The 10062-nt window shown below is 45.1% G+C and overlaps 1 pseudogene; it reads right to left on the bottom strand.

The window, feature by feature from the left end:
* Window positions 1-1211: 1211 nt before the first annotated feature.
* LOC110304330 lies at window positions 1212-1443 on the bottom strand (annotated as a pseudogene).
* Window positions 1444-10062: the final 8619 nt, after the last annotated feature.

The following is a 10062-nucleotide window of genomic DNA, read 5'->3' as shown; positions in this document are numbered from 1 at the left end:
GTAAACATTAGAAGGAGCAGAGCTGCAGCCTAAGCCTCAGCCTCCCATAAGCTAAGCCTGCTTCATGCCCTGACACTGCTGGGCATGGGGTTCGGGACGGGGGCGGGGCGGGGCGGGGCTGGGTCTGACTTGCTAGCTTTTCTCTACAAGCCCTACCTCATACTTACTGGCTTGGTTTTGAACAATTTGAGGTCAGGCCCAGAGGGAGAAAACAACAGGGAAGGAAGGCACTGTAGCAGGGCTGGCATGGGGTCCCTGGGGTGTGTAGCACCCAGTATTCAATGTTTCCTGGGGCCTATGGCTTAAAAGTGGACCCTTGGACATCCCCCCACAGACAATACCATACACACAGACCCTCCCCACTCCCCACCAACACCCCAACCCCCATACAGACACCCCTACACACAGACAACCCTCCACAGACAGACACACACAGATACACTTCCCCCACACAGAAACACTCCCCACATACAGACACCCCACAAACACCATACACACACAAACACACACACACACACACACACACACACACACACACACACACACACACTGTCTCAGAGAGAGCAGAAAACAACAGAACCTTGTTCCAGCATGGGTTGCTGGTCCTGAAACTATAACCGTCTCCAGAAATCAGGAGGATTGGTGGACTGACCCAAGGGGTATAGTAGAAAACCCTTTTCTTTCCTTTTCCTTTGGTGTGTGTGTGTGTAGAAATCTGAAAATCACCTCAGGAGTAGGTCCTCCCTTTCCACCTTGTTTGAGGCAGGGTCTTTTTGCCATTTGATTGCTGCACAGGCCACCTCACCAGCCTGCAAGCTTCCAGGTACCCTTTCCCCACCTTCTATTTTGTCACAGGAGCCTTGAGATTAAGGCCACATGCTCCCGTGTGCAGATTTTATGTGTGAGTTCTGGGGGTTCTAATTCAGGTTCTTATATTAGCACAGCAAGGACTGAGTCATCTCTCCAGCCCCTGATGCAAGCTGGAGCTGGAAGGCCAACTCTATGCCCCAAACAGGCCCTCTGTCAGTGGTGTAGTCCCCACAGGGGACAGTCTTTTTTTTGTTTGTTTGTTTGTTTGTTTGTTTTTCTGAGTATCACAAAAGCTTATTTAGCAAAAAGTTCCATATGAAAATGTACATGACCTAATTCTACATCACAACCAAACAGGCCTTTGGGGGAGAGATGTGGACACACTGCTTGCGGAACACTGGTCAGACTCTTTCCAAGGCTTCTAACATGATGGCGCTGTTTCCTCAGATGACCACCATGCCAGTGTTCTACTGGCCACTGGTTGTCATCTCCACACACTCGTCAATCACAAGGTTCATAAAGGGATCAAAGCCCCTCAGTATTCCTTGGACATGCTTGCCACCCTTTAACTTCAATGACAACTTCTTGTCCATAAACTTTTTCAGTTCGGGAGGGTGGGCTTTGCTCATGGCGACTCCTCAGCAGGCTTGGCACAATGGTAAAGGAGTCGGGGACAGACTCTTTATGTGAACATGTATGTCTGTATTCTGGGTGGGGAAGGGACATAGTGTGGAGGCCAGTGGACAGTCTCAACTGTTGGGCATTTCTCCAATGCTGTCCAAATTGTTGTTGTTGTTCCTGTTGTATATTTGTTTGGGGAAGTATTGGTTGGTTGGTTGTATGTGTGTGTGTGTGTTTGACATAGAGTCTCTCACTCACATGGAGCTTAAGCTGCCTGACCAGCAAGTCCCATAGATCTGCCAATCTCTATCCCTCAAGACTGAGATTACAAGTGCACACTGTCACACCTGGCTTTAAAACAAAACAAAACAAACAAATATAACATGGTATGTTAGTTTGGGTTTCTAGTGCTATAATAAAACACTATGAGAAAAAGCAACTTAGGGTTTATTTCAGCTTATAACTCTCATATCACACTTCATCACTGAGGAAAGTTAGCGCAGGGACCCAAGACAGGCACCTGAATGTAGGAACTAAACCAGAGGCCACTGAGAAACACAGCTTATTATTAGTGTCCTGCTCCTCATGGCTCATCTACTCAGCCTGCTTTTCCCCATTCACCAAGAACACCTATGCAGGCTCTCTCACTCACCACTGTGGGCTGGGTCCATCCATATTAATCCTTAATCAAGGAAGGAACCTACAGACTTACTACCGGCAATCTGACAGAAGCACTTTCTCAATGGAGGTTCCTCTTCCCTGATAACTCTAGCTTGTGTCAAGTGGACAATATAATCAGTCTATCACCAGAAAACATGGGATCTGGGGATCGAACTCAGGCCCTCATGCTCACAAGGCAAGCACATTACCAAATAACACGTCATTTCCAGCTTCTGATACAGATTCTTGGCATTCTCTCAATGCTGGCTCGGGGACCTCTGCTTAGACTGAGACTTCCTCCAAAAGGGCAAGTCAGATTGCTGAGCTCTAGCTTCTCAAAGTTATTTTAATGCTCAAAGTTATTCTTTGCTACTTTGTGGGTTCTTTTTTTCCTTAATTTCTCCCTCCCTATTTCATCCCCTATCACTAGATAGGAGAGAAAGAAGAGGATAGGGGAGAGAGAGAGAGAGAGAGAGAGAGAGAGAGAGAGAGAGAGAGAGAGAGAGAGAGAGAGATCTAAATCTAATTTCTTTCTTCTTGTTTCTTCTTTGAGCACAACTACTAACAAACAAACCACAACCCACAGCCCCTGAACAACCCATAACCATTCACACTACCTCTTGGGGCCCTAGTATTTAGGTACCCTCTGAAACATTCCTAGAGTTCCAAAAGTCACACAATCGCAGAAACTAAGGCTGGCAAAACCATGCCTCTGCTAGAGCACGAGACAAATCATAGTCAGCTTCTGCAAAGCAGGCCTGTATCCCACACCTGGGAATAAAACAAACATGTTCTTATAATATTTCTGTGGTTTTTAAAGAAACCAAAATTCCAGAATTCTCACTACACAAGGGTGTACCACCATGCCTAGCCTTTCAGCACACTTTCTGGGTTTTGATCTCAAGTCCTAATGCCTGGGAGATGAGCACTTTATCTATTAGGCTATCTCTTCAGCCCAATATATTCACATTCTGTTTCTTCTATTCTTCTCTAGAGATTGATGTCTATAGAGTGCCACCATGAATCCTGACCTGAAAGATCTTCCTGGTGCTTAGCAACCTCAACTGGGACTGTCAAAAAAGCAACTGTATAGTGTGATGTAGGCTGTACCCTGTGGTGAGTAGTTCACCCCTCATTACCTTGTTGGTTTAGTCATGTTGTTACTGCAGTGAAATATCTATATCTGGATATTTTATAAAGAGATGAAGTTTTCCTGTCTCAAGGATCTGAAGATTCAAAGGCATCCTTCATTGACTTGACTTTGGAGGTGACCTCCTGGTGGATGTCTCCCCAGTGGAGGAAGGGCGTAAGAGAAGGAAAGATCACATGGTGAGAAAGGAAGCCAGAGAGAAAATGGATTCCTTCGAGACCTAGATTACACTGTGACGCTTATGCTCCCAAGGGCCTTCCACTATGCTCTCTCACTTAGGACCAGACTCCTGGTCCACAGACTTTGGAAGACACACTCAGACCATAGCTCATTTTAACATTTCTGTGCCTCTCTTTGTTCAAATGTGATATGAGTTGATAGTGTACCTACCTTATAGAATCACCCGGAATATGAAAGGAATTAACTCCTGTCACATACTGGTGGCCATAGTGACTACATAATGCATGTTACCTGCTCTCGACCCTGTAGCGAGTTGTGATTGCTTAAGGAAACATTTTAAAGTTTCATACCTGCTATAGTCATATATGTTCATGATTTATTTTATTAATTTCAAAGCAAATGGGCGAGCTAATGCTGCCAAAACCACTAAAGAGGGAGCATGCATTCACAGGCTGTCGGTGAGAGGGCAAATTGATAGTCTCTGGGGAAGATCATTTAGCAATAAATTTCAAAAGCTCTAAAAATGCTTTTGAGCAACCAGTTTCACTTCTAGGAATTTATCCTGAGGAAATAAGTGAAGAGCTAATTCATTATTAACGAGAAAATTACTCTTTGAAGTATACTAGGAATGAGAAATGACCAGAAGTCATTCGAATACTTTATAATAGTTACATTTCAGATTATATAAACCATGAGATACCATGCAACCACTAACAGTGATGTAACAGGGATGAGAAGATAGCTCAGTGAGTGAAAATGTCTGCTGCACAAACCTGAGGACCTGAGTTCAAATCCCCAGCATACATGTAACTGTTGGGAAGAGTACATCAATGTTTATAAGCACAGTACTGTCGGAGACAGAGACAGGAGGATGGATGGGGCCTAGCCTAGCTACAGGGTAAGAGGTCATTACAAACGAATAAAGAAGAAGGGTGATACAGGAGAGAACCTGAAGCCCTCCTTTCCTCCACACGTGATAAAGTACATATACCAAACAGCACAGAGACAGACAGACAGACAGAGACATAGACAGAATCATAACTAGCTCTATATCATTGTCATGAAGCACAGTCATGATACATAGTATATATATATATATATATATATATATATATATATATATATATGTGGAGAGAGAGATTAATTTTTATTATATTGATTTATTTATGTGGGAGGTGGGAGACATGTCTACTATGGCATGGCATGTGTGTAGGTCAGAACCAGTTCTCTTTTCCAAACATGGATCCCTGGGATCAGACTCAGGTTACCAAGTATCAGACTTGGTGGCAAGTGCCTTTACCCATTAAGCCATCTTGCTGGCCCCTAGAGAAAAGAATTTTATGTGTTGTGGTTCTGGGAATGACTCCAAGGCCTTAAGCATGCTAGGCAAACACACAAGTAGCCACATCTCTAGCCTTAAAATGTTACTTTTTTTTTTTTTTTTTTTTTTGAGACAGGGTTTCTCTGTATAGCCCTGGCTGACCTGGAACTCACTTCTGTAGACCAGGCTGGCCTCAAACTCAGAAATCCGTCTGCCTCCGTCTCCCAAGTGCTGGGATTAAAGGCGTGCGCCACCACTGCCTGGTTCTTTTTTTTTTTTTTTTTAAAGATTTATTTATTTGTTATATGTAAGTACACTGTAGCTGTCTTCAGACACTCCAGAAGAGGGAGCCAGATCTCGTTACGGATGGTTGTGAGCCACCATGTGGTTGCTGGGATTTGAACTCAGGACCTTTGGAAGAGCAGTCAGTGCTCTTAACCACTGAGGCATCTCTCCAGCCCTACACTGTTCCTTTTAAAATAGTCTATAGTCGAGCCGGGCGTGGTGGCGCACGCCTTTAATCCCAGCACTCGGGAGGCAGAGGCAGGCGGNTTTCTGAGTTCGAGGCCAGCCTGGTCTACAAAGTGAGTGCCAGGATAGCCAGGGCTACACAGAGAAACCCTGTCTCGAAAAACCAAAAAAAATAAAAAATAGAAAACAAAATAGTCTATAGTCTACGACTTTCCAGAACATGCAGATTTATTATAGTATGAAATAAAAATGTCTGTGCAATTTTGTCTCTTGCTTTTGTTTTACTTAACACTATGCAGGAAATGTTTTTCATTTTTATGTGTTTGGGTATTTTGTTTGAGTATATGATATATTCCTCATGCATGCAGTGCCTGCTGAGGCAAGGAATTGGTGCCAGAACCCTTGGAACTAGAGTTACAGTTGGTTATGAGACATCATGTGGATGCTGGGAATCCAACCCTGGTCCTCTAGAATAACAGCCAGTGTTCTTCAGTGCTGAGCCATCTTTCAAGCCTATGCAGAAAATATTTTGTCCTTGTAACAAACTTTCTACAAGCTTCAAAGGCAACACTAACTATTAAAGTGATGCTGGCTGATTTAGATTAGATAGACAATGTCTTAGTTTCTTTTCCTGTTATTGTCTTAAGGGAGGGAGAAAGGATTTGTTATGGCTCCCAGTTCAAGGGCACAGTCATCATGGAGGGACATCAAGGTGGCAGGAGTGTGAGGCAGTTGGCCACATCACATCCACAGTCAAGCAGAGGGGGAATGAATGAGTGCTACAGCTGTGGTGGGCAGCTCTTACTCCATTGACACAGTCTAGGATCTTATCCCAGGGAATGGTACCGCCCACAGTGGACTTTCCCCACTTGAATTAATGCAGTCAAGGTAATTTTCTACAGGCATGCCCAGAGGCCCATCTCCTCAGTGATACTAGAGTCTGTTAAGCTGACAGTGCTAACCATCACAATCCTTTATTGTTAGAGAAGCTTATTTAAAAATCTTTAGAGCTGGGTATGGTGGTAAATGCCTTTAATCTCAGCACTTGGAAGGCAGAGTCAGGTAGATCTCTGAGTTCAAGGCCAGCCAAGGGCAACATAGTGAGACCTTGTCTCAAAAAATATTATTATGTTTATTTCTTTTGTGGGGAGGCATATGCATGCCACAGAACATGTGTGGAGACCAGAGGACAACCTTCAGGAGTTGGCTTTCTCCTTCCATTGTGTGTGTTCTGAGGAACAAACACAGATCATCAGCCTTAGCAGCTATCGCTTTTACCTTCTGACAGGTCTTCCAACTCTCCAAAACCATTTTTTTAAATGAACTCATCGTTAAAATCTCTGCACATCGTTTCTTGGTTCGTGTGTACAGGGGCAGGTTTACTGGCACCACCTCCATCCATCCCTGGAATTACAGCACTGGCTTTTTATGAATGTGACGGGGATCCAACTCGGGTCCTCAGATAAGCATCACAAACATGTTACCCACCACGCCCTTTCCCCATCAGCAACTTGTTTTGACCCCTTTTCCCTCTCCTCTCCTTCCTCACTCTCCTTCCCCCGGGTTAAAGATGGGTAACGCCATGGCTGGCACCTCTTCAGTTTGGCAGCTTTGTTACCCTAAACTTGAAGTAGATGTAGCAGCTATGGGGAGGGCTCTCTCAGCCAGTTACTTACAAAAGGATGGCATATAGGTTCTCCAGAGACATCACCAGCAGCTGCAAACAATATCAGTGTTCAAAGTATGGATGAAGGGTGTTGCTTATAGGTTCTGTGCCAGCAGGTGGGAAGCCTAAGACAGTGACATTCCTTAGGGTGTCTCTTCATCTGTCCCTTGCTGTTTGGCTGGGGAGAATGGGGGGACTGTATAGATCCTGTCCACAGGTTCTCATTATATCTGCAAGAGTCAGTGATAATCAGCTTTTTATTTTCCCCAGAGGGAGAAACTGGGACCAAAGAACTAAAAGCAACTTGCGGAAGTTTCTTCAGCTCAGCTGTGGGGCTTACGCTGACCCCGAAACCCAGCACCCTTCCCACCGCCCAGTCCTTTTCCTTTCTTGGTACCTCCATTATTAGACCACCTGGATATTCTTAGCTAACAATGGACGACATAAATAAATGCACGGTCATTTCCCCACATTTCCGCACAGGTCCCCTGCAGATGGCCAAGCCCTTTCTCTGAACACAGCTTGAAAAGGCACCGTGCAGAATGGAAAGACAGGATCAGCATTAATCATCCCAGAACAGCTCAGACCAGCTTTGCAGGAGAGAAATGGGCTGCAGGGAAGATTGGCAGCTGGGGGCCTGATGTGGGGAGACTCCAGGGTAGAGGCTTCTGCGGGGTCAAGGAGCCACTTTAGGACTCAGTTCCCAGGGTGAACACTGTCTGCTATTCTCCCCCGCAGAAACCAGACCAAAGTTCCGAGGATATCAGTCCCTAGGCCAAAGTCCAGTCCCTAGGCCAAAGTCCCAAAGATGGCGGGGTGAGGGGTGGGGCGGGGGGTGGGGCGGGGGTTAGCCTATAAGGAAGAACCAAAGTAAACCCTGTACTATATAGTTTGAGCCTCAAATGTTCTCCAAAGCCCAGATGCCAAAAGTTTGGTCACCAAGGCATGGCACTATTGGGAGGAGCCTGGTGGGAGGAGCTGAGGCTATTGGAGACATGCCCTTGGTTGACATATTGGAACCCCAGTCACTCCTTCTCTCCCCTCCTTCCGGGCCACTATGAGGCAGACAGTCCTCTTCTACATTGTCCTTCATGATATATTGTGTTGTTACAGGCCCAAAGAAACAGAGCCAAGGAACCGTGCACCAATTTTCAGAAACTGTGGGCAAAACAAACTTTCCTTTCTTATTAGTTATGATCTTGGGTGTTTTGCCTAGTTTCAGATTCGAGGGTAGTTGCAGAGATATCCCCGTTAGGGTTTTCTTCCACAAGATTTGGGAGATAACACGGCATGAGGACCTGAGTTCAACGCCCCATAGCCCAAGTAAAAGGCCAGCGTACTGGTACACACCTGTGATCCCTATGATAGAGAGACCGGGAGAGTGGGATGAGGGGTAGAGACAGGGAGATACCTGAGGCTTGGTAGCCTGCTAGCCCAGCTATTTGATGAAGTTTCAGACCAATGAGAGACCTTGTCTCAAACAAAAAGTGGGAACGGTCCCGAGGAACAACATCTGAGATTGTCCTCACACCACTTCCCATACACAATAAGCACATATACATAAAATTAAAAGTAAATTAAAACAAACAAAGGGGCTGGAGAGGTAGCTCAGTGGTTAAGAGATGTATTGCTTTTTCAAAACACCAGAATCCTGTTCCTATCAGAAACTAACAGCCTGTAACTCCAGCTCCAGGGGGATGTAATATTTCTGGCTTCTGCTAGCACCTGCATTCACCCATGGAATTCTGTTTCTTCTTTTCCCCTCCCGCCTCTTTCTCTCAGACAGAGGAAGGAGGGAGGGAGAGAGCAAGAACAGGAGAGGGAGAGGGAGAGAAGGGAGAGAGAATTTAAAAATAAAATAAATATTAAAAAGCATGGAATGGCTTTTTAGGTAGGAAGCACCCCAGGCACTGGGGAGAAAGGGCAGAGACATTGTCACAAGACCAACCTGCCTGTAAGTCAGACTCGGGACACTTTGTAAAGTGTATTTCCCAGTCTGTTCTCAGACAGACAGGCAAACCATTGTTCTCAGAAAACAGCAACTGCTTCTAGGGAGTGAAGCGGCTGGGTGTGACAATGTTGGGAAGCTGGTTTTCCAGGAAGACATAAGGCCATTCTTTGAAAAAGACATGGGAAGTCCTTCTGGATAGGGTACGTGCTCTCCAGTGCTCCCCACAATTAAACACCCCACATTCAGTGACTTCCCACAATGCTGTTTATCAACACACACTTTTGTAGGCCAGCAGCCTCCAGGGCCACAGGAGATTCAGGGACAGGTCCATTTTCTTGTCGTTGAGCAGAATTCAGTTCCATGAGGCTAAGGCATCTTTTCCTGCAGGCTGTCAGCCCCTGGAGAGGCTTCTTAGCTATGTACTAGAGACATCCCAGAAACAGCAACAGGCCCTGTCTCATCATGCCAAACCTGTATCTTTTCTTCTGCCACACCTCTGCCTAAGACCACAGCCAGCCATGGTCCTCTAGCTTTTGGCCTAACTTGCTTTATTTGCGTGTGTGCATGTGTGTGTTTGTGTGTGCACTCACACATGTATGCATGTGCATGTCCTCACTTTATTATTTTTTGTGTTGCTGTTTGCCTGCTATTAAACTAGTTTTGCATTGCATTGAAGTAACTTGTGAGAGTTCATTATTAAATTAAAATGCAGAACTCTAATGCCAGAGAAATGTTTATAAATAAAATAAAGCTGATATTTTGCTGGGGGTGAGTTGTAAGACATCATTGTTGTCTGGTGAAAACTGGATACTGGCCTTCGATACTACAGGAAAGATTTACATTTCATTTCACCTTATTTTATTTTTTACACACACCCATAGATTTTTCGTGGATATATATGCATGATATGCATTTGTGTATGTCTGTGCACTTCTGTGCGCTCAGGTTGATGGACATGTGGAGATCAGAAGTCAACTCCAGGCATTAGTACATGCCATCTCTACCAGGTAGATTCTGGGACAAACTAAGGTAGATGGTCCTTCTTACTGGCCTTACTTTGGGGACAAGGTCTCTCATTGATCACTGATTTAGCTAAACTGGCTAGCCACCAATCTCAGTGATTCTCCTGTCAGTGTTCCCAGCATTGGGATCACAGATACATGTCATCATACCTGTTTTCAAGGGGAATAATGTGTGTGTGTGTGTGTGTGTGTGTGTGTGTGTGTGTGTGT

This window comes from Mus caroli, chromosome 1 (genome assembly GCF_900094665.2).
Source record: "Mus caroli chromosome 1, CAROLI_EIJ_v1.1, whole genome shotgun sequence".
NCBI lineage: Eukaryota > Metazoa > Chordata > Mammalia > Rodentia > Muridae > Mus > Mus caroli.
Note: the sequence above shows the minus strand (reverse complement) of the source record. Positions and strands in the feature narration are given on the sequence as shown.